At 34.9% G+C, this 10,864-nt stretch overlaps 1 non-coding gene across 1 annotated transcript; it reads right to left on the bottom strand.

The window, feature by feature from the left end:
* Nucleotides 1–9,100: 9,100 nt before the first annotated feature.
* Nucleotides 9,101–9,207, bottom strand: LOC128576633 (U6 spliceosomal RNA). The gene has a single exon (XR_008377464.1). It is a non-coding gene; the product is annotated as a U6 spliceosomal RNA (small nuclear RNA).
* Between the last annotated feature and the right edge of the window lie 1,657 nt (nt 9,208–10,864).

The following is a 10,864-nucleotide window of genomic DNA, read 5'->3' on the forward strand; positions in this document are numbered from 1 at the left end:
ATAGGGAGAAGGGGGAAAGGGAGGGGAGGGAGGGGTGAGGGAGGTGGAGGAAGGGGGATTAATGGGATTACACCTGCGGTGCATTTTACAAGGGTATAGGTGAATCCTAGTAAATGTGGAATGTAAAGGTCTTAGCTAAATAACTAAGAAAATGCTATGAAAGCTATGCTAACTTGTGTGATGAAAATGTGTCAAACGATCTATGAACCAAGTGTGTGGTGCCCCATGATCATATTAATGTACACAGCTATGATTTAATTTAAAAAAAAAAAAAAAAAGAAAATTGACTAGTGGTATATGTGTGAGTTATTTCTGGACTCTACATTGATTTCTAATGTATTATTATGCAAATAGTACACCCTCTTAAAAGTCTTTTTAAAAAAGATTTGTACACATTAAGCTTTGAAACTATTTTTCTAAGTCATTTGCATTTTCAATAACATTTTAGAATCTGTTTATTAAATTCTACATTACATTAAATTCTTCTGTTTGTTGGGGGGTTTTGTTTTGGGGGGTTGTTTTGGTTTTTTGTTTCTTTGTTTGTTTGCTTTTTTGAGACATAGTCTCACTCTATTGCCTAAGCACTCAAGCTAGAGTGTCCTGACATGAGCCTAACTCACAGCAATCTCACACAACCAGGTTCAAGCAATCTTCTTGCCTCAGCCTCCCTAGTAGCTTGGACTACGGGAACCTGCCATGACATCTGGCTACTTTTTCTATTTTTAGTAGCACTAGGGTCTTACTCTTGCTTAGACTAGTCTTGAACTTCTTAGCTCAAGGAATCCTCCTGCCTTGGCCTCCCAGAGAGCTAGGAATATAGCTATGAGCCATCGCACCAGGACTATTTGCTGAGATTTTAACTGGCATGGCATTGAGTCTATAGCTACATTTGGGAAGAATTTAGATCTTAATATCATTTAGTCTTGCAACCCATGAAACTGATATATCTTCATTTATTTAACTTCTATAATTTCTCCTAGCAATGTTGGATGGTTTTACAGGCAAAGTCTTAACCTATGCTTTGCTAAATTTATCTTCAAGTAGTTCGTGTTTTTAGATGTGACTGTAAACAGTATTCATTTTTTAAAAAATCATTTTTAAATGTTTAAGGCTGACATATAGAGATATATTGGATTCCATATCCCAGCTTTGCCTTGTGAATTTGCTAAATTCTCCTTTTATTTCTAGCAATTTTGGCTTTTGTAGATTCCTTAGGATTTTCCACACATTCATCTCATCTCTGAATTGGTGGTAATCGATGGACTTCCACCCCGTATGCCTTTTATTTCTTTTCATGTATCCTCCTGTCTAGGACTTCAAGTATAATGAGAAGTGGGGAGAGTTTCTGAAGCCTTAAAACCCAGTTTATAGAACAATTTTGTTGTTCTGGGGAATACAAAAAATAGTTTTAGATTGCATGGATTTAAGATCCTAAAATCATTATAGATGTAAAGTAGTATTGATTTAAATCCCCTGTGGATGCTGAATAACATTCCATCTACATGTAATCAAAAAATATGATAATGCTTGATATTCATCCCTTTTGCTTGCTCCATGCACAATGTTTAAAAATATATACCTTGTATACTTTAATTTTAGCAACAGTCTTGGTATTGTCTCTAAAAAAAGGCAGAATCTGAAATTCAGAGGCGCTGTAGTGTATACAAGGAAATAGAATATTTTCCTTTTTCCCCACTAATTACAAAAGAAAATATGGACTATTTAGTATTTGAAGAGAAAAATAGTGATGAGAAAAAAAAGTGACACAATTAAAGCTCATTACAAACTAAAATATCTATAATACTAAATAAATTGGAATAATACTTTGGCTTTTTTTTGGACAAAGTATAATGTATTTGTACGTCTGAACTTTTCACATTTGGTACCAACTATCCAAATACATTTTGGTAATTATTTTCATAATCCTTTACAAAATCTACAATTTAAATACACCATATAAAACTTCAGTATTCATTAATTGTTCTCTATAAAATATTATAACTCAAATAACTTGTAATAAAATATTTTTGCCGAGTGAAGATGGTATTTAATATTTATTGAGTAATATTTTTGCACGGTTATGAACATTTTCAAGAAGATGGTTCCTGGAAGGATGTTAATTCTGCTTTTATAGAGTAATCTTGCATTTCTGGGATAACTAGGAGCTGGTTAATAAAATTATTTCATTCTTTAAACTAGTCAATTGTCCCAGTAATTTAAATTCCATCAATAAGAAGATTAGTAATTACAAATCTGATTTGAAGACTGATTTGCCTGAATTTACGGTTGAAGTCAAACAACAACAAATACTTATTAAATTACATCTTATTTAAATTAAATTATATTTATTAAATCTTATTTTTAGCAAAGCTAGCTATACAGCCATCATTTCTTGACTGTAAATCCATAATAAATGACTATTTTGGAAAGAACAAATTGGTGCTCATTGGACAAATGATGGTGGACTTACTGGTACAATTATTTCTAGTAAAGATTTTTTTAAGTATTTTTAAATTCATATATTAGGGGTATTTATATAGATTTTTGCCAATATACTTTGTAGTGTATACCATGAAAAATAATGAAGTGTTCTTGGGAAATATATAACCTATGAACTACATATATCTCTGTATCTGTCCTTGGAGAATCACTTTGCACGTGTTCTGAGCAGTTTTAAATAAAGACATTTTCTCAGAAGAATTTGACTATAAAAATTTCTTGCTTCATGCTCATTAACATCTTATTATATTAAAGTTCTGGGGAGCACATGGTTTAGAAATAGTGAAAAGCCAAGATAATGATTAGGACCATCCTCGTCTGATTCATTCAGTGGATGGAAGTGGGTAATTAGGGGCAGTATCTGAGCTTGAAAATATCTCTGAATACTGAGTTCTCTTGGTCAGTAGGGGAAAATAAGATGCCAGCACAGACGGCAATTCGCTGCAGTTAATTATTGAAAGTTTATTTTTGTGTGCGATCTCATTTTTCTCTCCTAGTCACGCCACTCTTGAGAGCTATGGGTCAATTACCTGTCAGGAAAAACAAATTCTAATGATTTCCCTAACCGGAACTGTTAATGCCTGATAACACAGAGTCAGGGAGAATTTCCTAAGGGCATTAGAAACAACTCAAAGCCTTTCTCATGATCTTTTCATGAGAAACGGAGCCTGGAAAACTGCTTTGAACCAAACGAAGAGTAGATGGAAATGCTTATCTTCTCCAAGTGAGCTATTAACATGGAGACATATTCTAAATAAAATAAAAACTATTTTCAAGGATTTGAAAAAATTGGCTAGAGGTGTGAGCATTTAAAAACCCAAGGTGACTGTCAACGATTTAAGTAGAAAGCATTTAGACTTCTGCTTATAAAGAGCTTCTCTATGGTAGGACAAGGCGATTTGGGGCAAAAATTAATACAGAAAGGTAAACAGATGGATTAGTTCTTGCAAGTGTGACATATATTTTTTAATGAGGGTTAATCTTTGCTTAGTCTCCTGGCAGAATGTCATTACCAGTGCAAGGAAGGAAAAGCAAGAGGAAAGATTATCATAAAGGACCTGGGGCAGAGGAAGGAAGAGGGGGATAGAAGAAATATGAGTATCTAGGGCCAAGAGGATAAAAAAAAAATTAGATACTTTCCTGTCTTATTTGATGCTCCAGAATATTATCACTATATACGTCTCATATTCAGCTCTGATACAGCCAGAGGCTTCCATTGAGCCCTTTGTTCATGGACTGCTACGTCCCAACACTATATTGATTGCCTTCTCTGCAAGGAAAAGAACTGGGCTTGGGGGAGCCCAATTCACTCAAACTTCATATCAACCAGAGAGGGAAGCATTACGATACCACTTCTGGAAGTTTAGCAAAGTTAGAGATTTTCCTGAAGACCACACAGCTTGGCGGTGGTAGAATTGGGATTTGAAATTCTCTGACTGCATAACTGTGCTCTAGCTTACTTCATATTCTGGTATAAAGATTTTTTTTTTTTTTTTTTATGGAGGGGGAGCTTTTATGGACAATGGAGGTGAAAACACATGTGTTCCCAATCTTATTTTCTTTCTAACTCTATGTAGTAACAAAAATGAGCACATTGATGGAAACTGAGGCATCTGAGACTGTTTTCTCCAGGAAAGAGTACATGTGTGGTATTCTCTGGTGAGAATCAGAGGCAAAAGGCAGAGCACAGTAGAAATTGGGCTTTCTAAGGCCTTTGGCAAAGACGAATCTCTCAATACCTGAGTGGAAAAACAGAGCTCTTTATGTATATCTAACCTAAAATATTTAAAAGAGGTTCTAAAAGTGATTTTGTCCTTAAAGAAGGAATAGCATGAATTTACTTGAATTCAAATTTCTTTGTGTATAGCTCTGAGGACATAAAAAAGGGAGGCAAATATTTCCAAGTTTTGCCAACACATACATTTTAAAAGGAAGTATATCTTGATATTTCTTTCAGTTTTGGAAAAACGCATTTGATTCTGTAAGCAGCATGTGTAAAGAGTCTCATATAAAACACATACAGATCTTGGCTTCGGACGCATCAAAACCATTCTCACCAAAATGTCTCCTCCACTCAGTTTCTGCACAGGTGTCTTCTGAAATTTTTATATTTGAGAATTTCTTCAAATTTTACATCTGCAATCTCAATTCCCCAGGAAGCAAGGTTGAAATTTTTCTGAAAATACCCTCAAAGGAAATATTTAAAGATGAAAACAAAAATGGTTGTTTTGATGTTATAGCTGGGATTCAGCAGTATTATCAATTTATGACTTGAGGTCATTCAAAAGCTCCCCTGGGGGTCATAGGGACCAATTGGTGGACATTATACTGTCAGGGAGGGACTGGTGACCTGGGGTAGAACTAGCTCTGAAAACTCTAGGTACCAGAGGACAGTCGTAGGCTGTCTTCAGTGTGGTCAGAAGTACGTGTGTAGAGATAAAGAGCAAGACGAGCTCTTCAGCAGAGCCTAAGTGCAAATCTCTTATTGATCTGATGTGGACACAGAAACGTAGACAGGTTGAGAGTATTTGCCCTTGGATTGTACAATTAGTCAGTGGTTTCATGTTACTTCACGTCCTTTTCCTCAGTTAATGACTACACAGCACCTTAGAGAACCCAAGAGCAGGCTGGTTTCCCTTCACTAGCCCAGGCAACCAGAAAGTCTTCATAGAAGAATAATTTCCAGCACTGAATCCAATTATTCTCATATCCATCTATAGATTTTATTTTAGACAACAGTATAAATTAGGAGACAGAAGAAATGACTAATAAGGTTCTGCAGTGACTAAGGCTATTATAAAGTGACAGAAAACACATGGGAAAGTTTTAGACAAGAGTAAAAACAAAGTCACAAGTGTGTTTTTCATTGTGTCTTAAGCAGGATGTCAGTATTAGAAACAGGAGTAGTTCAATTCTTTCTTTAGAATTTTTCCCTTTTGGGTGCAAGACACGATTGTTAAGAGGGACTTTACCTAACAAATGCAATCAGTGTAACCTGGTTTCTTGTACCCTCAATGAATCCCCAACATTAAAAAAAAAAAAAATAGAATTTCTCTTTATAAATTACATTAAAAACAGAGTAAGTTAGCTAAAAAGCACAGCATCTTTTTTTTTCTATTAAAATAAGATGGAATAAAAAAAGAAAACAAAGATGAAGAGCAAGTAGGGATATGTTTTATTTTTACCTATATTAAATGTATCCATTTTCAACCTTTCTTTTTAAAAAGAGCAGGCATAATTCAATATAATTAGAAATAAATCCATTATTCTATGAATAATTATAGCAAGAGTCTTAGATTAGTTTTTGTTTTTTAGATTGGTTTTTGTTTTTATTCCTTCAAATCAGAAAGTTTGACAAAGTCTCAAAAAAAATTTCAGAAATAACTAGTATAAGGGTAGGACAAGCATAGACTTGTCAACTATACCTGATTTGAACTATTAATCCTATTTGCATTTGTTAGGTATGAGTATTTTGTTCATTTGTCCACTTCACATTTATTTTACTGAGAATAAGTCATTTACTTTTCTAGACAGTGGTTATAGAAGACCAAGTGATCGTGGAACAATGCAAGAGAAGTCATCTGGTGTTTGTGATAGGTGTAGGTATTATTATTTACATATCCTAACTACTGCAACAGAGAGTGCTATGAGAATATACAGGTGTTATTAGTAGGGCGTTTGATTTCAAGAAGGGCTTCCTGAAAGTGAACCCTTGATCCTTGAAGAGTCACCATTTTGAAGATGGTGAATATTGATGGCTACTAATCCGAGCATTATAATACTAAGGTTTATGTGTACATTCAAATTAACCAGTTTTTTATAGACACACTGAGACACACTTGTCTTTTCGAACTTATGAGCACTGGGCAGTGATTTTAGTAACCAGATCTTCACATAATTTTGTTTTTCTTTGTAGGTTGGCACTGTTTTTAGTTACCTAATTATAATATTTCTAAGATTTGCTAGGAACATTGGTTAGCCATAGAATTAAAATAGTGAAATCTATCACGCAGTGATAGAATTGGTGATAATCGTTTTAGGTATGCAGTGAAGCAAAAGGTAAAGTTTTAACAGGGCACATATACGCAATATCACAGCCTAAAGTACATTCAGACCCACAGAGGTTGCCACATGCTTCCCTGTGTCTACAATCTGTGGTTGGATAAACCCTGTCTGTTGTCATTCTCTCTCCAAATTCTCTTTTAATTATAAATAAGCTTTAAGAGTATCATGATATCTGAATATTCAAGATTTCACCCATTAACATTTACCTAATAAAATTTGCTCCCCAAAAGATAGCATGTCACAACTAGGATTTTTGTTTCCAAAAATTATTTTCACCTGCTAAATTTCTTAGCTCTGGCTTTATGAACATTTTACTATTTGGGCATTTATTCTCAAGATTCTCTCCTGGCTACTCTGGAGACTGTTCTAGCTCTAGGTAAAAGTCGTGAAGGTCAAACCTTGATCAGGAAAAGAAATATAAATAATAAATAAATAAAATTATGTAAGTACCCACAAAAGAAAACAGGCTTATGAGTCTTCTAGCTTGTGTACTCACAAGCTACGTTTCACTACATTGTTTTGGTACTGTAAAAACAAAGAAGTAGGAGTGTGCAAAGTGATTTGGAGAAAGCAAATTGAACAAACTTGTGACCAAATACTCATAATTCTCTGTTTTCTCTTTTGAATTCCTACCCATTACAAATGTATCATCAATTTTAATCATTGTTTTTCATGTATTAGGCGCCTGCTACAGTAGGAATCTCATTGTATATATATATAGTTCTTCCAATGAAAAACCTTCCAAGGGCAGCAGCCTCATGCTGGAGTTCTATTTGTGTTCCTGGAGGCACCTCCCAAGGTCACTTCAGAGAAAGCAAAACCAACAATTTAGAATGTGACTGGTTGGGGTTTTCCAAGTTTTTATAAGGCGCTGTTTCTCAAACATTAGAGCACATGAGTGTCACCTGCAGGGCTTTTGTTAAAGTGTAGAGTTTTTGATTCAGTGGGTCTGCAGTAGAGTCCAAGACATTGTGTTTCTACCAAGTTCCCAGGTGAGGCTGTGGTCCAGGAACCACGCCGTGAGAACCATGGTGTTGCACAATGGCCCTGAGACAGGCTTCCTCACTTTTTGCTCAATTTTACCCAATCTTTGTTTTTAATTTATTTATTATTAAATCATAGCTGTGTACATTAATGCAATCATGGGGCACCATACACTGGTTTTATAGACCATTTGACATATTTTCATCACACTGGTTAACATAGCCTTCCTGGCATTTTCTTAGTTATTATGTTAAGACATTCATATTCTACATTTACTAAGTTTCACATGTACCCTTGTATGATGCACCATAGGTGTGGTCCTATAATTTTCCTCATCAGCCTCCTGGCCATTACTCACCTATCCTCAAATCTATTCCTGTATCATCCCCCTTTCTCAGGGAAAGAAAGGACCTTTCTTTAGGACCATCCAGCCTTTGCAACAGGAAAGAATTCAACCATTTACAAAGTGATATGTTTATGTTACTTAGGCACTTTCATTTTCCAAGGAGAAAAATGATTTCTTGAGAAGACGGATTTTATTGCTTAACAATAAGCAAGCTGGTTAAACGAAAGTAACTAATTTCCAGAAGTCAAATTAAAAGACAAAGTAGCACTCTGAGCCTGAAACAGCTGCATAGGCAGTTGCAGAAGTCAGCACTCAAATCAGTGCAAATCCAAAGTGGCTGAAGCAGCTTTTTGCAAACACTTAAGTGCTTTCTCCTTTCATATAACTCATATTCATTCAACTGCATTACGATACTCTCAAAAATGCCAACATTGTCATTTCTGTATATATCTGTAAACTAGTTCTTCCAAAGAGATGAAATTAAATTTTCAACCTCTAATGACATAAACCACCGCTATCTTGCTGGATATAAAATATAGTTTCCTCTTCTTCAAGATCTGGAGAGGGCATGGTGATAAATTCTATAGAGGAGGGAGGGGCAGCCTTTCCCTATATTCTGTATTTTTGAAGTGGATTTATGATTTGGGCTCCTACTTTCCACGTTCCCAGGCCCTGACATGCCTTCCTGAGAGGGTGACTGGAGAACGAATAACTGTATTAATATTACATTGCTGCCATAACAAATTAACACAAATGTGGCAGCTTAAACAAATTTATCACCTTACAGTTTTGTAGGATTATGAAATCTGGTGCAAATCTCATCAGGCTAAAATCAAAGGTATTGTCTCAATTTGGAGGCTCTGAGAGAAGGTTTATTTCCTTGCTTGTTTGGTTTGTTGGTAGAATCCAGTTCCTCGAAGCTGTAGGACGGGAAGCCCCATTTCCTTGCTGGTGTAAACAAAGAACGGTATCCAGCCTTTTGAGGTCCCCCACGTCCTTTGACTCTTATTCTCCATCTTCAAGGCTGGCTGAGACAGGTTGAATCGCTCTCATTCTTGAAATCTTTCCTCTTTCCCTTTCCATCACATCTTTCTACCCAGGGAAGATTCTCCACTTTTAAGAACTCGTATCTTCAGATTGGGTCTACCTAGTTAATCCAGGATAATCTCCACATTTCAAGGTCCATCCTCTTTTTTTTTTTGCCGTAAAAATACAGAATGCTTCATGAATTTGCATGTCATCCTTGTGACGGGGCCATGCTAATCTTCTCTGTATCATTCCAATTTTAGTACATGTGCTAATGAAGTGAGCACTCAAGATCCATCCTCTTAATCACATCCACAAAGTTCCTTGGCCATGTAAGGTAATGTTTCCAGGTTCTAGGAATCAATCAGAGCACAGGCTTTGCTGGGAGACATTATTCTGCCTACCATAATGTTGGAATAAAGTCATCTTCAAGGATGAAATGGGGCACTATTAATAATTATGCCATGACAATGGGAATAAACTGGACAAATACTCATTTATGACACTAAGACTTAGAAGGATCTAAAACTAGGGGATGCAGGGGAAAATACCAGAGTAAATGAGTTGTGATGTATTACCAGACTATTACCTAATAGGTTTGAGTTAAAATAAATATTTTAAAAATATCTTCCATGACCCAGGGAGTGAAGAATGTAGTTTTACAGAGAGGAGGAAGAATACATCTCTGTCTTCTACAAGCTTCCAGCTGATTGTCAACACATGTTGTTATGAACGCCCACACTGACTTCTAAATCTGTTTAGTTCCATATGAGTTAGTGGCGATGGACAAGCATTTGATTTCAAGGGCAGGTCATTGATTTCAGAGGAAGGGTAAATTTTTCTTGACCATGAAGGTACCTTGAGTGTAGAATGATGAAAATCTGTTCTCTAGCCACTAGACTAGGTATTACCCAAAAGAAGATAAAATGAGTGTCCTATTTTAAACATTCCCTTAATTAAAAAGTAGACTATTGGGGAATCTGTTTTAATTAACCACAGAGTACCATATTAACCTTTCCTAATGTTGTTATAAAGTTGAAGCTCTATTCCCCTAGGTAGAATTTCTTTAAATGCATTCTGCTATCCTTAGGCATATACAGATTAAAAAAGAAATAAAATATGAAGATGTTAGAGTTACTATTTCCATTAAAAGGTAATTATACAACTCAAATTATGCATGCATTCATATGTGATTATATAATGATTTAAAAGGAGCAATTACTTTGAGATATTCATTGGTCCTAGTTATAAACACTAGCATATTTTATAAGAATTCATGTTTTACATTTATATACATTTGAATCATTATCCCTACAATGAGATTTTTTATCTTGGGTATCTTAATGTTATTAATTTATCATAATCTTACTTACATAAGAATAGCTATGATTCTGAGTTATATGTTACCATTTAATTTCTTGTATGAATATGGGATTTTATGCATTTGAAATAATATTTTTCATAAACTGTTATAACATTTATACTATAAATTTTGGAATTATTTCTAGATAAATATATTTAGAGATTCTCATTAAAAGATCTATATGAGACAGTTTAGTAAGTGACAAATCATTTTCACAAACATCATTAAACAGAAAACTGAACATGATGAAGTACTTTAAGATATTTATAATTTAAGGAGTTCAAATAATGCTGACTTCTTATTTTGAATAATTATTCTGAATACCATGTTATTTCTGGTTGAGATTTAAATTCTAATTTCCTTAATTGTGACTGATCTGAATTACATGAACATGTGTAATGCTAAACTTTAAATAAAACTATGAAATAAATTTCCCCCAATTTCATTAGAGGAAAAATATAGAGCAAGCAAAGAAAACATTTTCTTTAAGAATGTAAAAACAAAGGCATTGGGTATAGGGGTGGCGCCTGTGGCTCAGTACGTAGGGCACCGGCCCCATATACTGAGGGTGGCAGGCTCAA

The sequence above is a fragment of the Nycticebus coucang genome, chromosome 24 (assembly GCF_027406575.1).
Source record: "Nycticebus coucang isolate mNycCou1 chromosome 24, mNycCou1.pri, whole genome shotgun sequence".
Classification (NCBI taxonomy): Eukaryota; Metazoa; Chordata; class Mammalia; order Primates; family Lorisidae; genus Nycticebus; species Nycticebus coucang.